This window comes from Neophocaena asiaeorientalis, unplaced genomic scaffold, assembly GCF_003031525.2.
Source record: "Neophocaena asiaeorientalis asiaeorientalis breed wild unplaced genomic scaffold, Neophocaena_asiaeorientalis_V1.1 scaffold123, whole genome shotgun sequence".
Taxonomy (NCBI): Eukaryota; Metazoa; Chordata; class Mammalia; order Artiodactyla; family Phocoenidae; genus Neophocaena; species Neophocaena asiaeorientalis.
The window spans coordinates 3742995-3769198 of record NW_020173666.1 but is presented as its reverse complement, the minus strand read 5'-3'; the positions used below and the strand labels follow the sequence as shown (position 1 = coordinate 3769198).

The following is a 26204-nucleotide window of genomic DNA, read 5'->3' as shown; positions in this document are numbered from 1 at the left end:
CACTAGCACTTCACACTAGACTCAACCTCCGCAAATCTGATCGCTTTGTCTTCCACCCCACTCAAAGCCAGTTCCTTCAAACTCTGAATCTTTGTAAATGGTGTTACCATCTGCACAATTCGCAAAACCAGAAATCTTAACTTCATCTTTTTTTAATTAATTAATTTATTTATTTTTGCTGTGTTGGGTCTTCGTTACTGTGCGAGGGCTTTCTCTAGTTGTGGCAAGCGGGGGCCACTCTTCATCGTGGTGCGTGGGCCTCTCACTATCGTGGCCTCTCCCGTTGCGGAGCACAAGCTCCAGACGCGCAGGCTCAGTAGTTGCGGCTCACAGGCCCAGTTGCTCCGCGGCATGTGGGATCCTCCCAGACCAGGGCTCGCACCCGTGTCCCCTGCATTAGCAGGCAGATTCTCAACCACTGCGCCACCAGGGAAGCCCTTAACTTCATCTTTGATTATCCTCTCTCTCTCTCACCCCCTGTATCTATCTACTCAGTCACCATTTCTGACTTATTCTACCTCTTAAATGTTTCTTGCAAACTTTAATGGCATTTCCACATCACTACTCTGCTTCAAGGCACTATCCCCTCTCCCCTCTCTGGATTACTCCAATTACCTTCCGAAAGATCTCCCCATCTCTGTGATCATCTCCATATTCACTGACGTCCTCAATCTCTTCTCTCCACACTGTAGCCACAGTAATCACGTGAAAACTCAAATTATCAAGTCATCCCCTAGTTTAAAACTCTTTGTGTAAAATCAACATGAAATGGATTAAAGACTTAAATGTATAAAACTATAAAACTCTTAAAAATATATAGGGGAAAAGCTCCTTAGCTTTGGTCTTGGCAATGATTTTTTTGTATACAATCTCAAAAGCACAGGCAACAAAAGCAAACATAAGCAACTGGGACTACATCAAACTAAAAAACTTCTGCACAGCAAAGGAAACCATCAACAAAATGAAAAGGCAACCTGTGGAATGGGAGAAAATATTTGCAAAGCATATATCTGGCAAGGTTAATATTCAAAATATAAAAGGAACTCATACAACTCAAAAGCAAAAATCCAAATAACCTGATTTTTTAAATGGGCAAAGGACCTGAATATACATTTTTCCAAAGAAGACATACAAATGGTCAACAAGTATGTGAAAAGATGCTCAAAAATCACTTATCGGGCTTCCCTGGTGGCGCGGTGGTTGAGAGTCCGCCTGCCGATGCAGGGGACACGGGTTCGTGCCCTGGTCCGGGAAGATCCCACATGCCGTGGGGCGGCTGGGCCCATGAGCCATGGCCACTGAGCCTGCGCGTCCGGAGCCTGTGCTCCACAATGGGAGAGGCCACAACAGTGAGAGGCCCGCATAGCGCAAAAGGAAAAAAAAAAAATCACTTATCATTAAGGAAATGCAAATCAAAGCCACATCAGATATCACCTCACACCTGTTAGAATGACTATTACCGAAAAGATAAGAGCTAACAAAGGTTGGCAAGGATGTGGAGAAAAGCGAACGTTTGTGTTCTGCTGGTGGGAATGTAAATTGGTACAGCTACTGTGGAAAACATTATGGAGGTTCCTCAAAAAATTAAAAATAGAACTACCATAACATCCAGCAATCCCATTTCTGGATATATATCCAAAGGAAATGAATCAGTATCTTGAAGAGGTATCTGCACTCCCATGTTCACTGAAGCATGATTCACAATAGCCAAGATATGGAAACAACCTAAATGTCCATCAACAGATGAATGGGTAAAGAAGATACGCTGGACACACACCATACATACACACAATAGAATATTATTCAGCCATAAAAAAGGAAATCCTGCTATTGGCAACAACACAAATAAACCTGGAAAACATTATGTTAAGTGAAATAAGTCAGACTCAAAAAGACAAACATTGTAGGATCTCACTTACATGTAGAATCTAAAATGTCAAACTCATAGAACCAGAGAGTAGAACACTGGTTGCCAGGGGCTGGTGGTAGAGAATGTGTGGGAGGAATGGGGAGCTATTGGCCAAAGGGTACAAACTTTCAGTAATAAGATGAATATGTTCTAGGGATCTAATGTACAGCATGGTAATTAAAGTGAATAATACTGTATAGTATACTTGAAATTTTCTGAGAGTAGATCGATCTTAAGTGTTCTCACCACCCACAGATGTGTTAATTAACTAGACTGTGGTAATCATTTTACAATGTATACATATATTCAATCAGCATGTTGTATACCTTCAAAAAAATCACATTGTACAACCTAAGTATACACCATCTTTGTCAATCATAACTTAATGAAGCTAGAAAAAATAAAACTCTTTGTTTTGCCCCCTCTGCTTTATCTCTCCAGCTTTATCTTTCCTTGCCATCTTTCATCCCTATCTTGAATGCTATCTCCAGTTATATCAAACATCTATCACTTCATAGGCGGTCCCCCGTCTTCTCACCTCTGGGAATCCTACCTACTTATGCTTAGAACACCATAAATCCCATCACTATGTTCTTCACTTAGTCAACTCCTACCCACCCCTCAAGGCCCAGATGAGCATCACCTCCTGGAATCCTTCTCCTCTTGTGTGCTCCTTAAGTATCTTACCCTTGCCTTCATCTGCTGTATTTTAATTTAAATAAACTATAAGTCTTCTGCATTTGTCTCATTTCTTATTGGATCCCTAGAGCTTAGCAAGTCTCTGAAAGATATTACATATCAATAAATATTTGCGAACTCAAACTCTGAGCTTGAGGTTGGTCTCCTTTTCTTCTGACATACTAGCTACTAAATTCTACGTGAGTTACCTAACCACACCAAACTTCAGTATCCTTATCCAGAAAACAGGATAATAATACCTATTTCACAAAATTGTTGCAAAGATAAAGGAGCTCACAGATATAAAACACTTGGCACAGGGCTTGCCATGGAGTGAGCCATTGGCAATGACCCCAGTGCACTGAGGAACCGAGCGCCAGTTCTGGCCTACAGATGCATTTCACTGGGCTCAAGATATTAAGACTGAAAATTCTCAAATAAAAACGTGAGCTTTACTTTCTTATGAAAACAAGTCTTAAGAGTCTTAAGATCTGACAGCCCTGGATCGCTATCTTTTATGCAACCATCAGCTAGAGCCAAGTAAAACCAACTCTTCTTGGATGACACATAGGCCTTAGTTTTCCTCAGACCCCACTAATCCATATGCTCTTATCCCTGACCTGCTTCTCAGCTGAAGACCATCTGTGCTTAAGAACCTCCCTGTACAAAATTATGGAAAATCCTTTGAGATGAAAAGTGTTAGCATACATGTGCAAGATTATACCTGGTACAATGGACTTCAATGTAACAGGCTCTTTCCCTTTCTCCAGATGGCCTATACATGTTTAAGCTGCCGTAAATGTATAAACATATTCAGCTATAGAAAAATTCTATGATTCTAACCCACGGGTCAGCATTATCACCACAAGCAGAGGAAGGGACAATGTTCCTTTTGTTTTAAAAACAGATTGCATGAGCTTAGAGAAATGAAGTTGGAGAGTGCTTTTTCAAAGACAATTTCCAAACCCGCTTCCACAGGTGGTGCTGTCTGGAATGTTGACCTCACATAGCCCAGGGGAGCTGGCCTTTTCTCAATTTCTTGAAAGAAAGATGTCAGGCTCAGTGACCCCCAAGTGGGGATTGTCTTCCCTCTTTGCACTTGCCATCAGCTGTTGGTGGCATTTCTTCAAATCAGCGAGGCGTCCCGTTGTGCGGGTGGGAGGAGGGGTGCTCTAGCCCAGCAGTCCCACAGAGCCTCTGACTGGGGCATCTCCTTCCTAAAGCCCCTGGATGCTGGTGGTGTTTCACATCACAAAGAGGGCTTCCCGGGCGGTCTCTGATGTTCGGTTTTGTTGCGTCTTTTCACAGAACACAGAAACCCGTCTGTGAGTATCTTGACCTACGATTCTATGCAGATCAAACTACGACCAGCATGTTTCAATAAAGGGCTCAAAATTCGGCGCCATTGGTGAGCTCTAATTCTAACCCTGAGCCTAATTTATTGTCTGACCGAGAGGTTAATCAAAGGGCTCCTATGAATCTTATTTCTCTGTGATGATTTGGAGAATTATTGGCTTAAAACAGTTGATACACATACACACATACATATACAGGCACATAAAATGATTTACAAACATAACCCTATAAAATCATGTTCTACTTTAATATAATGAAATGAAGGCACTATGAAGCAAAGTGGTCTTGAAAAAAATCAATCTTTTCAATCAATGAAAGTATTTGATAATGTTTCTACAAAACAAAAAGAAATATCTATTTTTTGACCAAGTTCTGAGACTCTCTAATTATTAAAGCCTTGAAGAGACTTTGTTCCTACAGTCTCACAGTTGAGAGTTGTGTTTAGTTCCACAGAGATATTAACTTTATAAATAAAAAAGCACATTAGATCAATAGAGAGAAGAATTTTAATAACATAAAACAATATAAGAATACATCTCATTTCTTCTAGAGACTTTAAAAATATTTCCTAAGGAATGTGTGTAAAATGTCTTGGTCCTCTGACCTCTATAAACAGACATATTCTATATATTCCTGGAATATACTGCCCAGTTCCTCTCTCACTTCTCCTAAACAGAAAGATAGACATTAAGGGAAATCTAAACCTCAAAAGGGCAAAACTCCAAGTCTCCTTGCCTTCTCTGATTGGGTTTAAAAAAAACAGTTTTCTAATTGGAGCAGCATTTCAGAAGCATACACTTCTAGGCTTGGCGTCTACATTTTACAGTCAGTAAGAAATATTATTTATAATTTCACGGAAGGTAAAACATTTCACCAAGGGCAAACATTCATCATGCCAGTGAATCAACGACCGGTCACCTTTATCCCCATTCGCATGCAAATATCGTCCTGATTTTCCTACTTGTCATTATATGTGACATTTAAACCCAGTTACTTTGGACCTACAACACTAGTTAACCCCAGGCAAGTTAAGATCCCAAACAAACCCTTGCTAACCTGTCAGGAGCTCATTTCTTTCTTCCTTTGTGTCTAGTAAAGTCTCCCATAAATACATACCACATTCTGTGTAACAAAATCCTTCAGACTATACACTTTACGCAAGCAGAAAAGCACAACTTAGAATTGCTTCTTACTGGTAAATAAGTGACAAGTCTAATGAATTTGGGATGATTTTCCAGTTGGAGATTTTATCCTCTTCCCTCTAATTGTTACCACAGGGTAAAAGAAATAAAATTCAAATCAGACAAATGGTCCACTTTTTTTCTTTAAACTATATCAAAGTCAAATGAAGGAAAAGAACTACTAGTACACAGTTGGATAAAATTAGCTTCTTTACTGTGTGTTTTAGTTGCTCTCATCCCCATGGCCACAGATAATTAAGAAAAAAGTCTACCCACAAGATTTAAAGGACTGTAGAAGGGACATCTAATTGTTAAGCAAATATTTAATTCCTTTAAAAAATGAATGGAATGTTAAAGCCCATAGAAAAATACAGTTAGAAAAATATATCAAGTATAGAGAAAAATATATAGTGTATATAGAATAGAGAACATATATAAAAATCAAATATGTGGAATATATTTGAGTTAAATAAATAAAAATAAATTCTTAATTTTTAAAAGAAGCATTATCGAGTGAATGAAACATGGTCTCCTCAACTTACAAATAATTTTCAGGAGCTCTCAATGTATTACAATATTAAGCTATTATTCAGGCCTCATTGCATACACTCTTCTAGTATAATTATGTCACCTGTTGATTCAGTCATTCTACTGAATACCTTTCACTGAGAACCTGTGACTTAAAATGCCTCTATTTCATACTTTTTATATAGGTGTTTTATGGTCACTTGGTTATGAATCCTCCCTCCAGCCCCTGTTGCCCCAGTTTAAATCACTGAGGTTTACCTTTTTATGTGCTGATCACTACCAAACAGAAAACTATAATCTTCTATTATAGAAGCATATGGATATTTTTATTGAATACACAGGGTTCACCCATGAACATTGCACAAGTCATCACATTCTTCTCTTTCCGCATTCTTATACTTTGGTCAATGGGCAGAATTTGCCATTTCTCCTGCTTCCATACAACAAAACTTACAGATTGGCTGTGAGTCACTGTGGCACTGGTTGTGGCAGAGCTCTTGGTCCAGGAACCATCAGGCTACTTCTCAGTTTACCACGTATCATCTGGTATCGTTAATTATACAGAGGCAACAATATACTTTTATTTGTCCCTTCATGAAAACTGAGGTCTTTTCTTTAGTCTAGCTACAGTATTTTTCCTTTCAAGGCATTTAAACAACAACAACAGCTGTTTGAGAATCTGTGAAAACTACGGATACCTTTCTGAAAGCTATGAGCCCATGCAGACCCTTCTCCCGGCATGCATAACCAAATTTGGCTTTCAATTTAGGGAGAGCCTTGTTACAATAGCCGCTGTATCACCTGATGTCATCCTGAAATCCCACACTAGTCCCATTACAAATGACTATTTAAGCAATTTAGGTTGTTGAATGTTTGGTGGAGATGTTGCTTCAGATGCTTCAGCTGGAAAGGCCTTGGGTAAACCTCACCAAATAAAATAGAATGATACATTTGACATTGTAGGAAAATGGAACGTTATGATGGTGAAAGATTTGATGAAGTATTTTTCATCCCAGCTGGAAGGATCAATCAGACTAGGGATATCTCTGGAATCCAACCAAAATTTCCAGCAGGTCTGAGTTGTGGACACAGGAGGTTAGGGTCACCATATCTTGCCATATCTTGATCTAGGTCCTACCTAATGATCTAGTCCTGGAAGGAAAGTCAGCTCCACAGGCAAAAATATTGCTGAAGATGGAAAACTGTTTCCACAACCAGCTTTATGAATTTTCAGAGTTGTACTAATTTTGTATAATTTGAAGGTCTTGAAAAAAAGATGAACAACAGAAATTTGATCCCACACCTCCATTCTCATCTCCTGCCAGACTTTCTCCCATCACATCTTCATTTGTCTAGGCCAAGCAATTCTTTCCTTCTAATACATTCTTAAGTTTATCAGAGGACTAGGCACAGAGCATTAAATTTAAAATATAAATCTCTGGCATGTGCAAAATGCAAGCACTAAACATCTCAATCTTTTAAGATGAACGGTAAATAAAGTAACTATTCACATGTCTGTAGACGTGAGGATTTGCAGGATCAAATAGAGTATCAGAGTAGAGAGCATGAAACAGATATGAAACAACTAAGTATTTCTCACCAGAATAAAGAATAAAATTATTACATCATGATAAGTTTATTGGCTAAATTTCTTGCATCTGGGTAAGTAACAATTATCTCCATAAAGTGAGACACACCTAAGTGGTATGTATTTTCTGTTTCTTTTCAGTGACTTTATTCTGGGGTGACAATGGTGCAGATGGCAACCAACTAACCACTGGGACCAACCCCATTCACATTCGCACTGAGCCCCTCCACCCAGATAAGCAAGAAGGCAGCCTCAGAGGCAGTGGGAAGACTTTGACCGTACGAATATTTTAGAGAATTAGCTTTGAGTTTTGCAGCCTTGGTTTGGGATTATTTATAGTAAGACTGGGGTCCCACAGCTATTAGAAAGCAACAAAAAGTCAGTTTATTTGCTCTCACACTGTTGTTTTAATAAAACACTGTTTTGTTTTCCTTATCTGTAAAATGAAAAGGTTGGGATACATGACCACTAGCACTAAATGCTGGTAGATGCCCCTAAGAACGAATGTCTTTCAGGGAACATGTAAAAGAGGACCTTGCAGCTTGAATGTAAAGGTCACGTGTCAAAAATGCAGTGCATGAGCAGGATAATTCAGTCACTGTAATGACCTATTAACCTTGATTGCTGCCATGATTATACTGTCATCTGAACTGAAGGTTCAGCAGCAGAATACACATTCTTTTCAAGTGCACATGGAACATTCTCCAGGATAGAGTGCATGCTAGGCAATAAAAGAAGTCTTAGTAAATTTAAGAAGACTTAAATCATATCAAGAATCTTTCCCAAGGGCTTCCTTGGTTGCACAGTGGTTGCGAGTCCGCCTGCCGATGCAGGGGACACGGGTTCGTGCCCCGGTTCGGGAAGATCCCACATGCCGCGGAGTGGCTGGGCCCGTGAGCCATGGCCGCTGAGCCTGCGCGTCCGGAGCCTGTGCTTCGCAACGGGAGAGGCCACAACGGTGAGAGGCTCATGTACGGCAAAAAAAAAGAATCTTTTCCAAAAATAATAATATGAGACTAGAAATCAACAACAAGGAAAAAAACTGCAAAAAACACACAGAGGTTAAAAAATACACTACTAAACAACCAATGGGTCACTGAGGAAATCAAACAGGAAATTTAAAAATCCCTGGAGACAAATGAAAATGGAAACATAAGGATTCAAAGTTTACGGGACCCAGCAAAAGCAGTTCTAAGATGAAAGTTTATAGTGATACAAGCCTACCTCAGGAAAAAGCAAAAATCTCAAATAAACAACCTAACCTTACACCTAAAGGAACCAGAAAAAGAAGAACAAACAAAACCCAAAGTTAGTAGAAGGAAAGAAATCATAAAGATCAGAACAGAAATAAATGAAATAGAGACTAAAAAACAATAGAAAAGATCAATGAAACTAAGAGTTGGTTCATTGAAAAGAAAAACAAAATTAATAAACTTTTAGCCAAACTCATCAGGAAAAAAAGAGAGAGGGCCCAAATCAATAAAATCAGAAATGAAAGAGCAGAAGCTACAACTGACACCACCGAAATACAAAGGATAATAAGATTACCACGAACAATTACATGCCAATAAAATGGACAACCTAGAAGAAATGGATAAACTCCTAGAAACAGACGATCTTTCAAGACTGAAACAAGAAGAGAGAACATGAACAGACCAATTACCAATAATGAAACCGAATCAGTAATAAACAAAACTCTCAACAAACAAAAGTCTAGGACCAGACGGTTTCATGGGTGAATCCTATCAAACATTATCATGGTGATCATTTCCTAATGTACGAAAATGTCAAATCATTACATAGCATACCTGAAACTAACATAATATTTGCACATCAGCTATCTTTTAATTAAAAAATAAAATAAACCAACAAATAAATAAATAAATTGGAGCTTCAGAAGATTTCTGGGATCATCTAGGGTACATTTTACTGATAAGGAATCTGAGGCCCAGAGAACTGACATTTCTACCAAGGATATTATTCAGGGCCTTTTTCACAGCCTGTGATATATGAAATTAAATGCACCAAGAACAACAATGAATAAGAATGAGAAAAGCTGGAAGCTAAAAATTTTTATCAAATCTTTAAAGCAAGAAAGTTGAAAAGAAAATGGATATTTTTTAAACTAAGAAATAATTACAAGTGCCACATACATTTTGCAGTAAGCTATAATCTAGCTCATTATTTTCCTACAAAGAAAAAGAAAAAACATTGTGTGATGTGTGTGTAATAATCTCATTGTTCACTTTACAGGAAACAAAAGGGAAAGTTTTAACAAAAGGTGTAATTCATTATTTCCAGACTGAAGGAATTAAAACAGAAGAATAAAATAGGAAAACAAATCAAACATCTTCATGTTAGACTGTCATCGCTGTAACAAAAAAATCAAGTATTCCAGGGCTTCCCTGGTGGCACAGTGGTTAAGAATCTGCCTGCCAATGCAGGGGACACAGGTTCGATCCCTGGCCCAGGAAGATCCCACATAGTGCGGAGCAACTAAGCCTGTGTGCCACAACTACTGAGGATGCGAGCCATAACTACTGAGCCACACGCCACAACTACTGAAGCCTGCGCACCTAGAGCCCGTGCTCCGCAACAAGAGAGGCCACGACAATGAGAAGCCCGTGCGCAGCAACAAAGAGTAGCCCCCATTTGCTGCAACTAGAGAAAGCCCGCGCGCAGCAACACAGCCAAAAAAAAAAAAATCAAGTATTCCAAGAATATTATTTTTCCTCTAAGCATTTTATAACTGCATTAAGAGGAAATTAATTTTAGTAAGTACATCATGAAATCAAACTCCAATGAAGCAAACAAGAATTTTACTGCAAAACTCTAAAAGTTAAGTTATTCCACATTTATAGGTAAAATGAATAGATTCTGTATTGCTTGCCTCCCATCATATACTATAAATGTATCTCAGTTTTCGTATCCTGGTCCTATACCACACAAGTCTTGCAATGGCATGTGGGGCAGAATACCAAAGAAAGCTCACAGCAGGGTTTGAGACAGCTGGATGCTAATCACGTACAAAACTCTTTAAAATTTAGGATCTGAATCATTTAAAAACACACACTCTTTATAGACATTTTGAAATTTTATGATGAGAGTCTAGTCATCCAACCATTAAATTTTTGAGCAAATAACTTAAAAAGACAGAGAGAGGAAGAGAGTCAGAGTCACATAAGACAATAACCAAGTTGGAGAGAGCAACCTGACATGCAGAAGTTCTGAAAGGTGCCCTTCCTTATGCCTCTCTCCTGAACACTGCATTTTACCATGTCCAACAGGTCCATCTTCCCAATGGGGGTGACTTGCTCCATCACACCCACTGTGAAGAGGGCTCTTTGACTTCACTGAGGCCAATGAATCAGCTAGCATCTAAAGAGAGCCCCCCAGCAAATGGGCAGAGGACTGACTGCATCACGCGTTGTTGAAGCCCCTTTTAATGGAAGGACTTGGGAAAAGAAATTCTCGGGGGAAATCTTCCAATCTTGGACCTCCAACTTTGAATCAAATATTTCAGCTGCAAGAGCTGAGCACTGAACGAGCTGCTACAGGCAGAAGAATTCAGGGATCAGGTTAAAAATCTGGACTTCTCAGATCTTGTATCCCCGCCCCACTCTACAAAGCAATGCCCATCCATCATTGTCCAACTATTATTAATGTCTCCTGGATGTTAAAGCAGGTTTACAGAGGATTAAGGAAACTGAAGTTACTATTATGCAATGTTAAAGTTTCTACAAGGGTTCAGTGAATCTTCAAAGGGATATTTGAGGAGTTGAGGGGGGCAGAACAAGGGAAGCTAACATGAAATTAAAAAATACTTAACTGCTTAGCAACAAGATAAGCATCTGAGTGATCTTCTTGAAGACAAAGTCCCCAGGTCTAACTTTGTAGGTCATGGCTTTGAAGCAAAATCTGACAAAGCCAGTGGCCGACTGACTTGGCAACTTTTCTAGGTGCTTTTCCATTTTGGTATTAAGGCAAAAGCATCATAAAATTTTACTTTTTTTCATAAGGAAACTTCACATTGAACCTGTTTTAAATGGGGTGAACAAAGTAATCCTGGTTTACTGGGTAGATGTGAAGTTCAAAAATGTATCTTTCTTCAATTTGTGAGCACATTTTAGCATTTTAACCATACTTTATGATTCCTCCTTAGAACTTGGTGAGGTTTTGAAGAGCTCTGCTTAATTTTACACTCATAATCCCTTACCTCTAAGCCTTTTAACTGCAATGTGTACAGCCTCAGCTGAATAATTCAAATAGTAACTTACTCTTTTCCCCCAACTTTACCCTCACAAAAAACCCTGCAATATTCTTGCCCTTTATAATCAGAAGCAACCTTTCCTAATGAAAATAAATCAATAAATAACTGTCTCAATTGGAAGTTGTCCTTGTTTCTACATGGTTATTAAAAAAACCTACACTGAAGTTTTTAGGGAATGGGCAGCCAATCAAAACAGAGTGGATGTTCAAACTGATGAATCTGAATAACTATTATGGTTTTCTAAGAGGGAACATACGAAAATCCTTCCAGAGAAAGAAGCAGAGGAAACATTTATAAGCATGTTTTTCAATCTTTCTGAGTCAGAAAGGCAGCTAGCTGCTCCGAGGGAATGCAAGCCTATTCTCTTCTCTGTTCCTGCTTTCCTTCCAGGTCTTCTGGGTAACAAAAGAGAACTTTGGTGTGGGGAGGATGCAACACCCCCACTTTGGTAACGGAGCCCGCTGAGCTGAGGATGAGCCGTCACTCCTCAGGGGGCCCCAGAGCAGCAGCTCCATCCTTCCTGACCAGCGTGAGCACAGGTTTGAGCTACGCATGAAGCTTGGAGACATCTCATATTGAAAATACCATTCACGCTAGTAAATATATACATTGGCTATACAGAATAAAACTTTAATATCCTCACCTTGAACATACATATATTTTCACAGATCAAGTACTGCATAAGGTTCAGCATTTTTAAAATTACAAATTTCATTACTTGTGCTTTTTTTTTGCGGTACACGGGCCTCTCACTGTTGCAGCCTCTCCCGTTGCGGAGCACAGGCTCCGGACGCGCAGGCTCAGTGGCCATGGCTCACGGGCCCAGCCGCTCCGCGGCATGTGGGATCTTCCCGGACCCGGGCACGAGCCCGTGTCCCCTGCATCGGCAGGCGGACTCTCAACCACTGCGCCACCAGGGAAGCCCTACTTGTGCTTTTGTATTTTGTTACTAATTCACATTAACTACAGTATTATACTTAGATCAGAATTGTAACCACGTCAAAGTTAGAAACTCTGGCTTCCTGGCATGGATTCCAAGACTATAAAAATTTACAAAAGGTTAGAAACGGAATAACTTTCATTTGCCAAGTATTTGCAGTTTACAGCCTAAATAATTGACTTTATCTTGTCTATCTTTAGAACCAGAATACATAGCACAATGCCTGCACAGAACATATCCAGGTCAACTGATGTCTACATATGTGCCCTAACTGTTCTTTCTTACTGGGAAAAATCAGCAAGTATTTGGTTTGAAACAAACAAATTAATAAGCATGTTTGAAAACACTAGTCTACCAAATCATTAGCTAGTAAATGAGTATATTATTAAATTTGAATCAAAATGCACATACAGGTAACACAAAATAAACTTAACAGCACTGTCCCTGAATTAGAGAAGGTCATCATCTAAAACAGAAAATCCTGAAGTTGACAGACTCATGAAGAATAAATTGTGCCTTTAATTATCCCATAATAGGCTATAAAAGTGTCTGGCATCAAGGATTGAGAGCCCCACACTATTTACCCAAAGATGACTTGGCCAATCTGCTGGCCATGGCACACGTACGGTTACTCAGGCCCACAGTTCTAAAAATAATACCACACAGCTCAGGGCAGGCCCTGCTGGGCAGAGCTGAATTTCAAACCAGGCCCAGGAGACGGGGCGAGCAACAATACCCTCAGACACCAGTCTCCCGTGTCTTACATTCCTAATCAAGCTTTTCAAAGGCATTCTCAAGGTAGCTGTGATTCACAGAATGGACAGAGAAAATGTAATTATGCTACTTTAAAACAAAATCAAATTGCCAAAGTATATATCTAGGCAGAAAAAAAATATCTTTATTTAATTCCTTTGAAGCCTTTGGTGAACAAAGGAAAAATTTTCAGTAGTGTAGATAGATGGACTAATGTTCCTAACTGACAAATAAGTAAGTTACATGTGCTATAACCATCCTGTTTCTTACCAAGAGCACAAGCATTTTTAGAAATAACCTTATTTTAAAATAGCATCAAAATTGACTTTTCCTTTGCTTAATGCTATATTTTTCCAAATATCTGGTGGAAAGAGAGAGATTGAGAGACAGCACAGGAGCAAGCAGGTATAAATGGTAATGCTTTTCTCTGTAGTCCTGTTACCATCACTAAGTGTAACTGAATGTATGAGGAGGTCTCTGTTAGGATGTGATATGCTAACACACTCTAGTTTTCATTAGTTTCTCTAAACTGTCATGTGAGGAATTTAAAATATGTGCATGAGAGAAATTAATAATGGCTGTTACTGAACAAAAGTATTAAGCTTGTTGAAGTGAAAAAAAAAAAAAAGCAGACTTTGCCCATGAAAAAGAAGACGTGTAAATCATACACAGGAAAGTGCTCTGATGACAGTCTCCCATTCATTTTCCTGAAACAGCTGCTGTGCCAAAGAGTAAGAATGAACCCATTAGTCCTCATGTCCCCATCATGGTGAACAGCCTTTGGTCGCACAGGGGGGTATTTAGAAAAGCTAAAAATTTTGATGAGACGGTTTCTTTTTCTTTTTTCAAAATGAAAAGGCATACAAGCGTCAGCTAAGCCTTGCCGGCTAAACTGCATGTTTTCTTTAAGAGAAGACTGTCGATTAAAAAAAAAAAAAAAAAAGCTTTGCAGAGATGTTCATATCTGGGCATCTCTGGGAAGTACCAAGATGGCAACAGCTTTCTAGTCCTTCATCCCTTACATCCAACAGGGACATGAGGGTTTGTCCATTTATATGCAATATTTCATTCCAACCATGAAACAACCCCAAGGGCCACAGGTAGGTATTATCCTCTCTGCTCTACAGAGAGGAAAAGCTGTGGTTCAGAGACATAAAGCCATACTTGCTCATGATGAGGCAAGTTCACCAGGGATCTGGAGCTAAAACGAGTTTATTCCTTCAATGTTAAGTTTGATGGAGAACCTTAGGCGCTGAGCTGAATATGGGGGGCACTCTTCACCGAACCTGGACTCCCTCTGTTGTGGAGGGATCTCCTCTCTGCTTAACAGGATGGGGGCTTGGCAGATGGAGCCGCGCTGCCTCGAGTGTCTCGGCGGGCCCCAGAGAATGGTGGCTGGCTGGCGTTTGGGCAGCTCTGTGCCAGGTGAGCAGTCCTCTGTGGGTTTTCCAGCACCCAGATCTCAGCCTGCTGCTGGCTGCTGTCACTTCTCTCTCCTTGCTGTCCTCACATGGCTGGAGTATTACTTTCTGTGATGAGTGATTCTAACACACATTCCTCTATTCACCCAACACGATGTCTTTTTTTTTTTTTAATTTCTCTAAATCCTTCTTTCATCTAAATTAAAGGTATACTTAAAATTTGTCTGCTGAGCATTAGGTAGCAGCAGGGGACCCCTGTGCCTCAGGAGCCGTTCATCAAGGGTTTGGATCATACTGTGAATAATAGTAGTTAACATTTGGTAATGGTCTGCCACATGACTGACACTTTATAAAGGTTGCTTGGTGTAGAGCGGCTGGATCTTCACCCAGGTCTATCTGACCCCAGAGCCTAAATGCATAACCACTGGGCAGCAACATGCCAGGCAATGGCCACAGAAAAAATAAAAAATTGGTGAGAAGTGACAAATATAGGAATCCAACGACAGGTATCTTATTTTTTATGATCCAGGCCAGGTGACATAAAAAGAACGAAATGGGGGGATTTTGTATTTCATTTCTACAGTTTCATGCAAGTATCTTGATCATGTGCCCATACAAATGAATTCTTGGGGGATATTCTAATTTTTCAATTTTTGATGATCGACATCCAATTTCTCAATTTTTGATGAGGGTGTTATCTCTGTTTGCTAGAAACATGATTGCCAACCTCATGAAAATGTACATTTCTTGGTGTTCAGCAGAGTTTAATCCTATTACTTGTTACATATATTACCTTGCATTCTCATAGCCTTTCTGGATACATCCAACCATTAGCCTTTCTGGATACATCCAGCCATTCATAATATCCTCTTCTTGGAACTCCCAGAGCATAGATTTAGCCACCTGCTAGGGCTCTCACCAGCTTTTATACTGTCTTCTAATAACGTATGGACACATCATCTTTCCTGACTAAATAAACACCAAATGCAAGACAATAAAAACTTTACTGGGGCTTCCCTGGTGGCGCAGTGGTTGAGAGTCCACCTGCCGATGCAGGGGACGCGGGTTTGTGCCCCCGTCCGGGAGGATCCCACATGCCGCGGAGCGGCTGGACCCGTGAGCCATGGCCGCTGAGCCTGCGCGTCTGGAGCCTGTGCTCCGCAACGGGAGAGGCCACAGCAGCTAGAGGCCCGCGTACCGCAAAAAAAAAACTTTACTGGATGCATCTTTATAAGCCCAACACCTGCTACAGTGACTGACACATGGTAGACAATCAAATCAGCCTTGGTGAAATTAATTACTAAATAAATGAAAGAACAAATAGATACTATTATAATAGTCAAAACTGCTGCCGTAGGTCAGTGTAACCTTCCACCCCAACCCGGTTGCTTGCAGTGTCAAGCATTTAGTCTCACGCTCTTAGATTTGTGTAGTTAAGCTGATCCGAGTGAGTTTCAGGTTAAGGGTCAGCTGGGCTCGGTGCCAGGCAGCTTGGTTCAGGTCTGCTCCACACATATTCATTTTAGGCCCTAGACTGAAGGGGCAGTGGCTATTTGGGCATCCTCTTTTTGTGATGGATCAATAGAGTATGAAAAGCCAGCCAAAGAGTGCAAGCACATTTAAGGCCTCTGCTTATATCATGTCCCATAATGTTCCAGTGGTGAAAGCCAGTCACAGAAGCCCAGATTAGTTGGGTGGGAAGCACATGCCATCCACAGGGAGAACAGGAGGGGTGTGAATATTTACTAACAGTCATCCAAACCACCATAACTATGAAATCATCACCAAGTCAAAAGGGACTGAAGCAGAAATTGGATTAAAAGTTTAGGAGCTACGGGGCTTCCCTGGTGGTGCAGTGGTTGAGAAACTGCCTGCCAACGCAGGGGACACGGGTTCGAGCCCTGATCCAGGAAGATCCCACGTGCCGCGGAGGAACTAAGTCCATGAGTCACAAGTACTGAGCCTGCACTCTAGAGCCCGCAAGCAACAACTACTGAGCCCATATGCCACAACTACTGAAGCCCGCGTGCCTAGAGCCCGTGCTCTGTGACAAGAGAAGCCACCGCAATGAGAAGCCTGCGCATTGCAACGAAGAGTAGCCCCCACTCGCCAGAACTAGAGAAAGCCCACGCGCAGCAACGAAGACCCAATGCAGCCAAAAATAAAATTAATTAATTTTAAAAAAAGACTTAAAATAAAAAGTTTAGGAGTTGCAACTACAAATTACTTTAGAAAAATGTATGTATGGCTATCAGAGTCAGTAGTCAAATCTAATTCAAATTCCAACCTCACTTTTCTCATATGTAAAACTGGGGATATTAATAGGTCCTACCTCATAGAATTGTTAGGAAGACTAACAAAATAACACATGTAAAATGTTTTAGGCTAGAGTCCTGAACACCAAGAAACGGCCATTTTCAAAACATTTCAATATGCAGTCAATAAACATTCACGATGCTTCTGCTGATGGTGGTGTGACAATAGCAGTGACATGATGGTGATGGCGATGATGAAGACAGTGACAAGCCACAAAAATGTCAATTATTCATGAATGAACTAGTTTCCCATTCTAATTTCAACAACTTCATGATATCTACAAAACTAAACAAACAAAACAGAGCAAAATTTTGGCAGTTGTCTCTGCCAAAATTTTCGACATAATCTGTGATAAATACACTAAAATTTTGGCTCTTAACTCAAACTGCTTCTGTGTGTCTATGTGTGTCTCTGATTGGCTATTCCTGCTCTCTGAACCTTCTTTCCAAGGTCCTCTGTGTCCCACTAAGGTGCTTTGCCCCTCTTCTTTATTTTACTCCTATTCAAATTTCATACTCATTCAATCTATTATGTCAAATCATTTCTCTCACTGTCCCTTTCATATCTTTCCTTCAGAACCTTCACTCTGCCAAAGCTAAGAGAACAAATTCATTTTTTCCACATATACTTCTATAACATCAATTCAACACTATTGAATTTGCACTATATTGCAGGTGTTGTATTATATGTTGCAGAAAACAAGCCTTGTGGGGAAAAAAAATACCTGCCCTTAAAATACTTATAATCCAATAGATGAGCTAAAAACTGAGGCCTCAAGAAGATGAGAGAATGGAAATATGGTATATCTATACAATGGAATATTATTCACCCATAAAAAAGAATGAAATACTGATTCACGCTTCAGTGTGGACAGACCTTGAAAACATTATGCTAACTAAAAGAAGCCCATCATAAAAGACCATATATTAGACCATCTAAAAGACCAGACATATGATTCCATTTATATTAAATTTCTAGAATAGGCAAATCTATAGAGACAGACAGCAGATTAGCAGCTGCTGAGGGCTGGCATTGGGTAGGAGTTGGGGATAAGTGGGGAGTGACTGCCAACACATACAGGGCTTATTTTTTGAGGTAATAAAAGTGTCCTAAAATTGACTGTGGTGCTGGTTACACAACTCTGTGAATATACTAAAAATCACTGAACTGTATACTTTGAATGGGCGAATTGTATGGTATGCGGATGATATCTCAATAATACCCTTTTTAAATAAAGGGGAAAACAAAGTTTGCACCAAAACTTTTTAAATTCTCAAAAGGAAGGAAAGGAAAGGGAAAGGGAAAAGAGGAGGAATAAGAAAAAGCAGCAGTAGCATAACTTTCTGGAATGCTGTAAAAAAAATGAACTGGAATGTTAAAATTATATACAAATTACCAGATCGAGTTAAATGCTTTGCATAGAAGCTGTTGTGCATCGGCCTCCAGAGGAAATTATTTCCATACCTATATCAGTACTTTACTTGGAAAAACAGCAGTTGTCGGCTCATGTGGGTATAAGCTTCCTCCTACAGCTATCTCCACAAAATGCTAGACGGCGCTAGTGTGAGCAGATGTCCCCAGTCACTCCTGATCCACTCAGCAACCAGCAAAGCGAACGCTGTCATTGGCCATTTCCCCCCGGTGACAGAGGGAATGAGAAGCTGCAGCCTGAAGGCCAGGAAACCTTACAAAGAGAAGTGAGAGCAAGGGGTGCCAGCTGGAATTTTTCATCTTCTCAAAGCAAGTAGAGTATAACCCCTGGCGAGAGCTTATCTGCAATAATTACTACGGTTTTAAAATAAAGAACTAGGTACTTGGCCTCAAAAATGCTCTATTTGGTGCATTTTGGAAGAAACTGCATTGAGCCTTAGGCATTGAGTAAGATGGTCTCTTTTAAGAGAGTAACCAAAAACTAAAACTGCCCGTGTATCTGTCATTTCATTCAACTTACTTCTTAGTCCAAGGGTTACACCTGAACACTGACTAACCGACCTCACTTTATTCTTTTTGTTCTCCAGGACCTGTGGCATAGAAAATGCTTAATGTGTTGAAGGAACAAAGGAGAAAAGAGGTTAAGGCAGTGAGAAGGGAAAAATGTGAAAAAAGAGAGAGGAAGGGAGAATTTATATTTTAATTTTAATTATAATTAAATAGCCTGTTAAAATTCGTTATGAGGCACAAATAGTGGAACTGATCTAATGTTCTCCACAGCATGAGTTTGGAAAGAATATTATTTTTAAGGCTTATTGTTATTTTTTAAAGAGCATTAGCCATTTACACACACTTGCAAATTTCATGACTCAGGACTAGATTAGAAGTGAACAAATAGTCAAAATCAGTCACAGGACACATCCCTGATTCTTTGATTCATCTTTGTAAAGAATGAGTGAAAAACTAGGTCAGTTTTGTCTTAAGAAAATCCAAGGATCATGACTCATTAAAAACTCTTCAATGGATGGGAGTCGGACTTGGATCTTTCAGAGCAATCACTGCCGGTGGGCTAGAATGGCAGTCAGGATGCCGCCTCCATTGCCTCTGGGCTGTGAGGAGAGGTGGCACAGACAGGAGGTTCTTGGTGCACCCCCCTACACACACAAACACACACACGAAGAAGCTATATGATCAGGAATCTGGGGATCACAGTTCATGTAAAGTAAAAGTAAGTCTGACACAGAGCAAGTACTTAACAATCATTATTACCATACTGAACCCCACAGTTCAGATTGGTTCTGACAGTCAGTGAATGTGAGGTCCTGTGTTGCCCTGGCCCAGATATTAACTTTTTACTACTTTTGACTACCAATTATTTTAAAATTGACTGAAACCCCCAAACCTTTCTCATACTTGCTGCTAAATTATATCCTCTGTCTTGTATGCATATGACTGGTTTTAATAACCTAAATGCAGGGCTTTTCATCTATGCCATTGCATTTCATCCTATTGGATTTCCTATCACTCTACCCCTTGAGAGCTGTTTAGAGTCTGATTTTGCCATCCGATATGTTAATATTTCCTCTAGCTTCATATTCAGGAATTTGATCATCACCAATGTCTTGATCTACACAAGAAATTTAGAAAATGGGAAGCATGAGAAATAGAGGATGAATGAATCTCTGTGACATTCCATTGCAGGAGTATTGCAGAATGTCATCAAGTTAATAATGAGTACTATTTGGGTATGGTCCTTCAACCAATTACGAAACCAACCAAAGATGTTATTCTATACACCAGTGGCTTCCCATCTGTTCTCCATAGAGTATTATGAGGTCCAGGGGCTGCAGGAAATAAAGGAGCAAAGGGTGGGTACTCTCTCCTCTCCCTAAGCCGACTCTTTTTCTTTTCTTTTTTCTTTCCTTTTTATTTTTTTGCATACCATATTTCCTCATGATCTTTTGTTTGAAAAAAAAAATCCTTTGTGTTCAAACGAATCTTTGAAAACCATTGATTTAGACCAAATTTCTCTATTTTCTATGAGTACATCAGGAGATCCTTTGACAGATGTCTTTTGAAATTCAGATAGACTGTCCTGACCTCTCCTCACTAGCACTCCCGCAATCCTACCATCAGAGCAAATCATCTTAGCAAATCCACATTGGGTCCTGGTGATCCACTCTTTTTTTTTTTAATTCTCAAAATATGTTTGCTTAAGAAAGCCTCTTATACTAGACTGCAATGGGCATTAAGGCCATACTTGCCAAACCACAGAATTTCAGAAATTATCGTTTATCCCACAAAGCCTTCAAAATTAGTAATGGTTTATAAATACAATTTTCAAGTTATTTCAGTATGTTAGATTGTAAATCATTCATAGCAAGAGGTTATAAAGTCATTTAAAGGAGCCAGAAGCTTTCTTATAATCTCCTTGTATTTGGGGCCTTATTTCCCCTACAAAAAGCTTGTAATGAGATTAAAGAAACTTCACCAACATCAGGGGAATCAAACAACAAGCACATCTATCAGCAATATCTATTGGTCCACAATAATAATTTCATTCACGAGGAACTATACCTTTTCACAGACTGAAAATATTTACTAGGCTTTCCTTCAATAGTCAGTAACTATTCCGAACAAATCCTAGGCACTGAGCTATGGAGGCCGATATTATTAACCTTTCTGCACATATCAAAGGCATAGAACAGGGCTTCCCTGGTGGTGCAGTGGCTGAGCGTCCGCCTGCCGATGCAGGGGACACGGGTTCGTGCCCCGGTCCGGGAAGATCCCACGTGCCGCAAAGCGGAGCGGCTGGGCCCGTGAGCCATGGTCGCTGAGCCTGCGCGTCCGGAGCCTGTGCTCCGCAACGGGAGAGGCCACAACAGGGAGGCGCCAGCGTACCGGAAAAAAAAAAAAAAAAAAGGTGTAGAACAATAATCTAGTGGCAGGGAATAGCTGTACAAAAAAGAAATAAAACATCAGTGGAATGTGAATAGTGTCTTTAAAACTCTGGTAAAATTTCGTTTTTGCCAGTAGCTTGGTTCCTTTTGAGCCAAATTTCATGGAGGTATAAGGCTGGCAATACTTTAGGCTATCATCCAAATACAAAGAAATTTTCACGGCAGATTTACTAGACAGCACAGCAAAATCTAGACTGGGCCTCGTAAAGAACACAGGAAAAGGGAAGCATAATTATGTAAAGCCAACATGTGAATGCATTGTGTGTGGCTGGCAGACTTCTCCTGACTCACATTAATATTCACATCGGGCACTGTTTAATGATGCCATTCAGAATGGGGATTTGGAGCAGGAAGAGGTATATAGAGGCAAATCAAAAAATAATTTATTGCAATAGAAATATTCCTCCTTTTGAAGCATCACTTTAAAAAGAGGCACATTTTTCCCCCTGTTCCTAACTTTACTAAATAGATTCTCTTCCCTGTCAAAACCCCAAGGGTACTTTATGAGAAATATAAATTGGTATGATAAAAAAATCCTACACAAAATGTATATCACTCAGGTGACACACCACTTGGATCCTTTAAAAATCAAACTGTGCTAAACAGAAGCAGAGGCCTTCAGCTGGTAATAAGGTGCTTTTGTAAATATCTTTTTCCAGTTTACCCAGGTAACATTTGAAACCTGAAAGAAAAAGAAATGCTTCCTCTGCTGTCTTTGTACTCCAAATCTGTCCAATATCAAAAATTCAAATTAAGGGCTTCCCTGGTGGCGCAGTGGTTGAGAGTCCACCCGCCGATGCAGGGGACGCGGGTTCGTGCCCCGGTCCAAGAAGATCCCACATGCCGCAGAGTGGCTGGGCCCGTGAGCCATGGCCGCTGAGCCTGCACATCCAGAGCCTGTGCTCCGCAATGGGAGAGGCCACAACAGTGAGAGGCCCGCATACCGCAAAAAAAAAAAAAAATTAAAATTAAAATTCAATGAGAAACCATCAGGCTATTTCCAACCCTGAATTTAAAAGTTTAAGTTTCTCCTCCTTTGGTTAAGTATTTCCTGAGTAGTTCTAAGGCCATGGCCTTTGTACTATTAGTAAAGGGGTGCAGTTCCATATATAACTTAAAATGTTTATCCTTTTAAGTTTAAGACCCAGAGAAAGAAAGAGGAGGAAGAAAAGGAACAGGGGAATCAACAATAAAACAACAGCAGCAACAATACACATTTTTGAGCCGTAATTATGTGCCAGACACTATGCTAAATGCTATACATGCATTAATTTTTAAGCCCCCAAAGGACCTAATGACGTTAGGTACTATTGTTATTCCCATTTTAGAAATCTGGAAACTGAAAGGGTAAGTAATTTTCCAAGGTTACAGAGTTTATTTAAAATGCATAAATTAACACAAATTACAACGGCTAAATCTATATCAAGGTAAGTACTAAGGAGGTGGGGCAATTATGGATAAAAATAAAGAACAAAAAATGTCCAGTAACTCTTGATTGACCAGAAACTATTTGCTAGGAAAACAAAACAAAACAAAACTGGAAACAATTGGAATTTTTGAGAGTGGATGATGCCCCTATCAGTAGGAAGGTATTTCACAGCGAGTAACAGACAAAACCATTGCAGTGGCTTATGTAAACATGTATTTAATTTTCTTACACACATCTTGAGATAGGTGTTTGCTGCTCTTGGTTTAATAATGTAAAGGCCAACGACCCTGCAGTCTTCTTGGTCATTTCCTCTTGGTAACACCAGCCATCATATCACATTCAAAGAAGTAAAACAGGGGCCGTCAAATCAGAAAAGCAACAGCTTTCCCCAAACCACTCCCAGTCCCCCAGTCAAAAGATTTCCACTTAGGTCTCACAAGTCAGAACTAAGTTACATGGCTACTTTTAACAACAAAACAGGCTGAGAAATATGAAGAGAATCATCATGACTGGTTGGATCACTTGTGCCCAATTATCTGGAGCTAAGCACCCTGCTGCCTGGGATTGAAGTGGGGTTCTGTTAGCAAGGCTGGGACTGGATCTGGAGTTACCATGGTTGGATATGTGCCTTAGGGAGTCTGAAAATTATTCCTGTAAAGAAGCTGAGAGTAAATAAACATTTTGGACTTTGAGGGCCACATAGGATCTTTGCCATATATTCCTGTTTGTTTTTGTTTTAACAACCCTGAAAAAATCCTAAGCTACCTAAAAATCGACTGTGAGTGGGTTGTAGTTTGCCTGAGGTTTGGGACAAGGCTCCAGGTATGAAATGTAGCACTGAAGAAATTCAAATCAGTTAAGACTGGTTAGAAGCCTTAACATATCTCTATATCTAAACTTTCATTTTCTCAAAAGAAATAAGACTGGAAGTTAGGAAAACCAAATTCCTACCCTAATAAATTAACTAATAAATAACTGAGTGATTTAATAACGGAATTATTTCAGTAACTCACCTAATAATTTTAGCTCTTTCAGCCAGACCACATTCTGTAGAGTGAGAGTTAGACCAGACAAGCCACAAGTCCCTTCTAGCCCCAATACTGAGAGATTCTAACCTTAGGAAAGCATAAAAGATGAAAGCAGCAGCATCTATCATGATGACTAAAAGCCCAAACAGTGGGAACATCCATCCACATTAACCAGAAAATACTATCGGATTGATTCTATAACCCCCTGGGAGACCCTAAGCCCTTCCCAGACATGGGATATTCACATGGATATACGCTGATACTCACATGGACTCTCCGTGTGCACCCCCCACCCCAGTAAAACCCACCCCGATGGAATACCTGGTCTGAAATAAAAGAACTATTTCTCTCCGTCTCCCTATTTGAGTTTCACTCCAACTCCCCCCTCCCCTGCAACTCCCAGCCTAAATGCCAAGCTGAAGGAGGACTACCCTAAACAGGCAGTTTTTAATTTTTTTAAAGTTTAATTTTAAAAAAATCAAGCTCTTTGTGCATTCTCTCTATAATCTACCTCTGTTTGCTTTAACATAAAAATAATGTTTTTCTTTACTTCAGGTTAAGTAAAACCAGTGCCCCAGGCAGATGAGCCATGGTTCCGGAGGCCCTAGTTACTGGAGAACCTCCACATTCCTGGGGAAGGGGTGGGGATATGCAAGCCCCAGCCAGGACCCACTTTCAGGTTCCTTGTTAGCCTAACTGGGGGTTTTTAGATTCTTTTCTCTCCTTTGATTTCAGAATTACAAAAATTTGCAAAGTAAAAGAAATTTACCCAGGAAATAAACACAATAAAAAAACAAATGTATATGCCCTCTGTTAAATTTCAGTCTAATTGAAATTGGCATCTACCATTTACCCATTCTTCCTTTCTCTAATGTGTGCAATCTTACTTAAACTCAATGGCCCTTTGAGGTCACAGGTTTTCAGATACACTAGGCAAAATGAGGTCAGAGATATGATGAGCAAATGCTTATTTTTCCACAATATACACTGTTTTTAGGAAGAACTGTTACAAGGATCTGCTGAGTTATATTGTCTTCTTCAATGAAAATGTTCTAACAGGAAAATAAATCATGGAAATAGCAAAGATAGTATCAGATTACACCATCTACCCTATTCCTTCCTGTATACCTTTCAGTATGAGAGGAGGCCAAACACCTCTTACAATGCTAGTGTACTGTTTGCTCAATGCAGCTCAAAAGCATAGCATACGACCTAATATATAGACATATGATTTTTGTGTCAAAGTCCTTTGGTATTAGAAGAATGATTTTGACATTAAAATAGTTTGCCATAGGTGGCTAATTCTCCATTAAGAATCCTATTGTGGGAATTCCCTGGTGGTCCAGTGGTTAAGACTCCATGCTTGCACTGCCGAGGCTCCGGGTTCGATCCCTGGTCAGAGAACTAGGATCCCACAAGCCTCCCAGCATGGCCAAAAATAACCACAGAATCCTATTTGTGTGTGAGGGGTTATTGGAAGATAGTAGCCAAGTAAGCAATAAGAATATAAGAACAGCAGACATGTTTTGGGGAGCCTGGGCAGCTCACAGGGAACCCCCTGGCTTGCCCCCTGCCCTTCACACCCACACACACAGCTACCCTGCTTGTGCACTGTCCCGAGCAGCTAATCACACCAGGCCAGACTGTCTGCCCAAGAATGTGAGATTGGGGCCAAGTAACTATATTCCTTTGGGGATGGTCTCTGGAGAAGAGAGACAGGAAAAAGTTCCTGGTGCCTTTGACAAGGAAGGATTCCATCCCTCCCTTATTTCTTACAGATGAAACTTCAAAAACTCCCCCTAGGACTTCTCCAGCCTCTCTCCCCTTTCTAGCCCAAGAAGTATATAAGTACCAAAGAAGCTTCGCTCCAATTATAACCCTCCACTAGGCATAAACTTCACCGACAACCCAAACTTCAAAGTAAAACTCCAGCCCAGCAGCCAGGCGTGGAAGAAGGCCCTGTGTGATGACGGCGCTGATCCATCTTTTCAGCCTTATCGGCTGTTGCTACGCACGCAAGAACCCAGTCACATGCACAAACACAGAAAAACACAGAACTATTTCTACTTCCTCCGTCTAACCTTGTCTCCCTTGCAACTGCCCCTCATACCAACAATCCCGACGTCCAAATCTAGCCCCTCTGTAAGAAAGTGTTCTTACCGTCTTTACATCAGGATACACACGGGAATTGACCACTTCTGTACAGTCCACCGAGGTAAACTGATCTGGCTGGTAACCTCCAAGCCGGCCAAGCCTTCCATGGCTGTTGGGCTCACCTCTATCCCATTCTCAGCACCCGAGGGAAGAAGCGCTCGCTGCTTTAGGGAACACAGCCTCCTTCAGGAAGCCTCTCCGGGTCCTTCCGGAAATGTTTTCTCCCCCGGTAATTTACACGCTCCTGCAGCATGTGATTTAC

The 26204-nt window shown here is 40.3% G+C and overlaps 1 protein-coding gene across 1 annotated transcript in view; it reads right to left on the bottom strand.

Moving 5' to 3' along the window:
• SASH1 (SAM and SH3 domain containing 1) overlaps nt 1-25998 on the bottom strand; it is an 856260-nt gene extending 830262 nt beyond the window's left edge. The window contains exon 1 of the mRNA XM_024747973.1: nt 25949-25998. The gene's annotated coding sequence lies outside the window, so the exon portion shown is untranslated. The remainder of the gene's footprint in view (nt 1-25948) is intronic.
• Between the last annotated feature and the right edge of the window lie 206 nt (nt 25999-26204).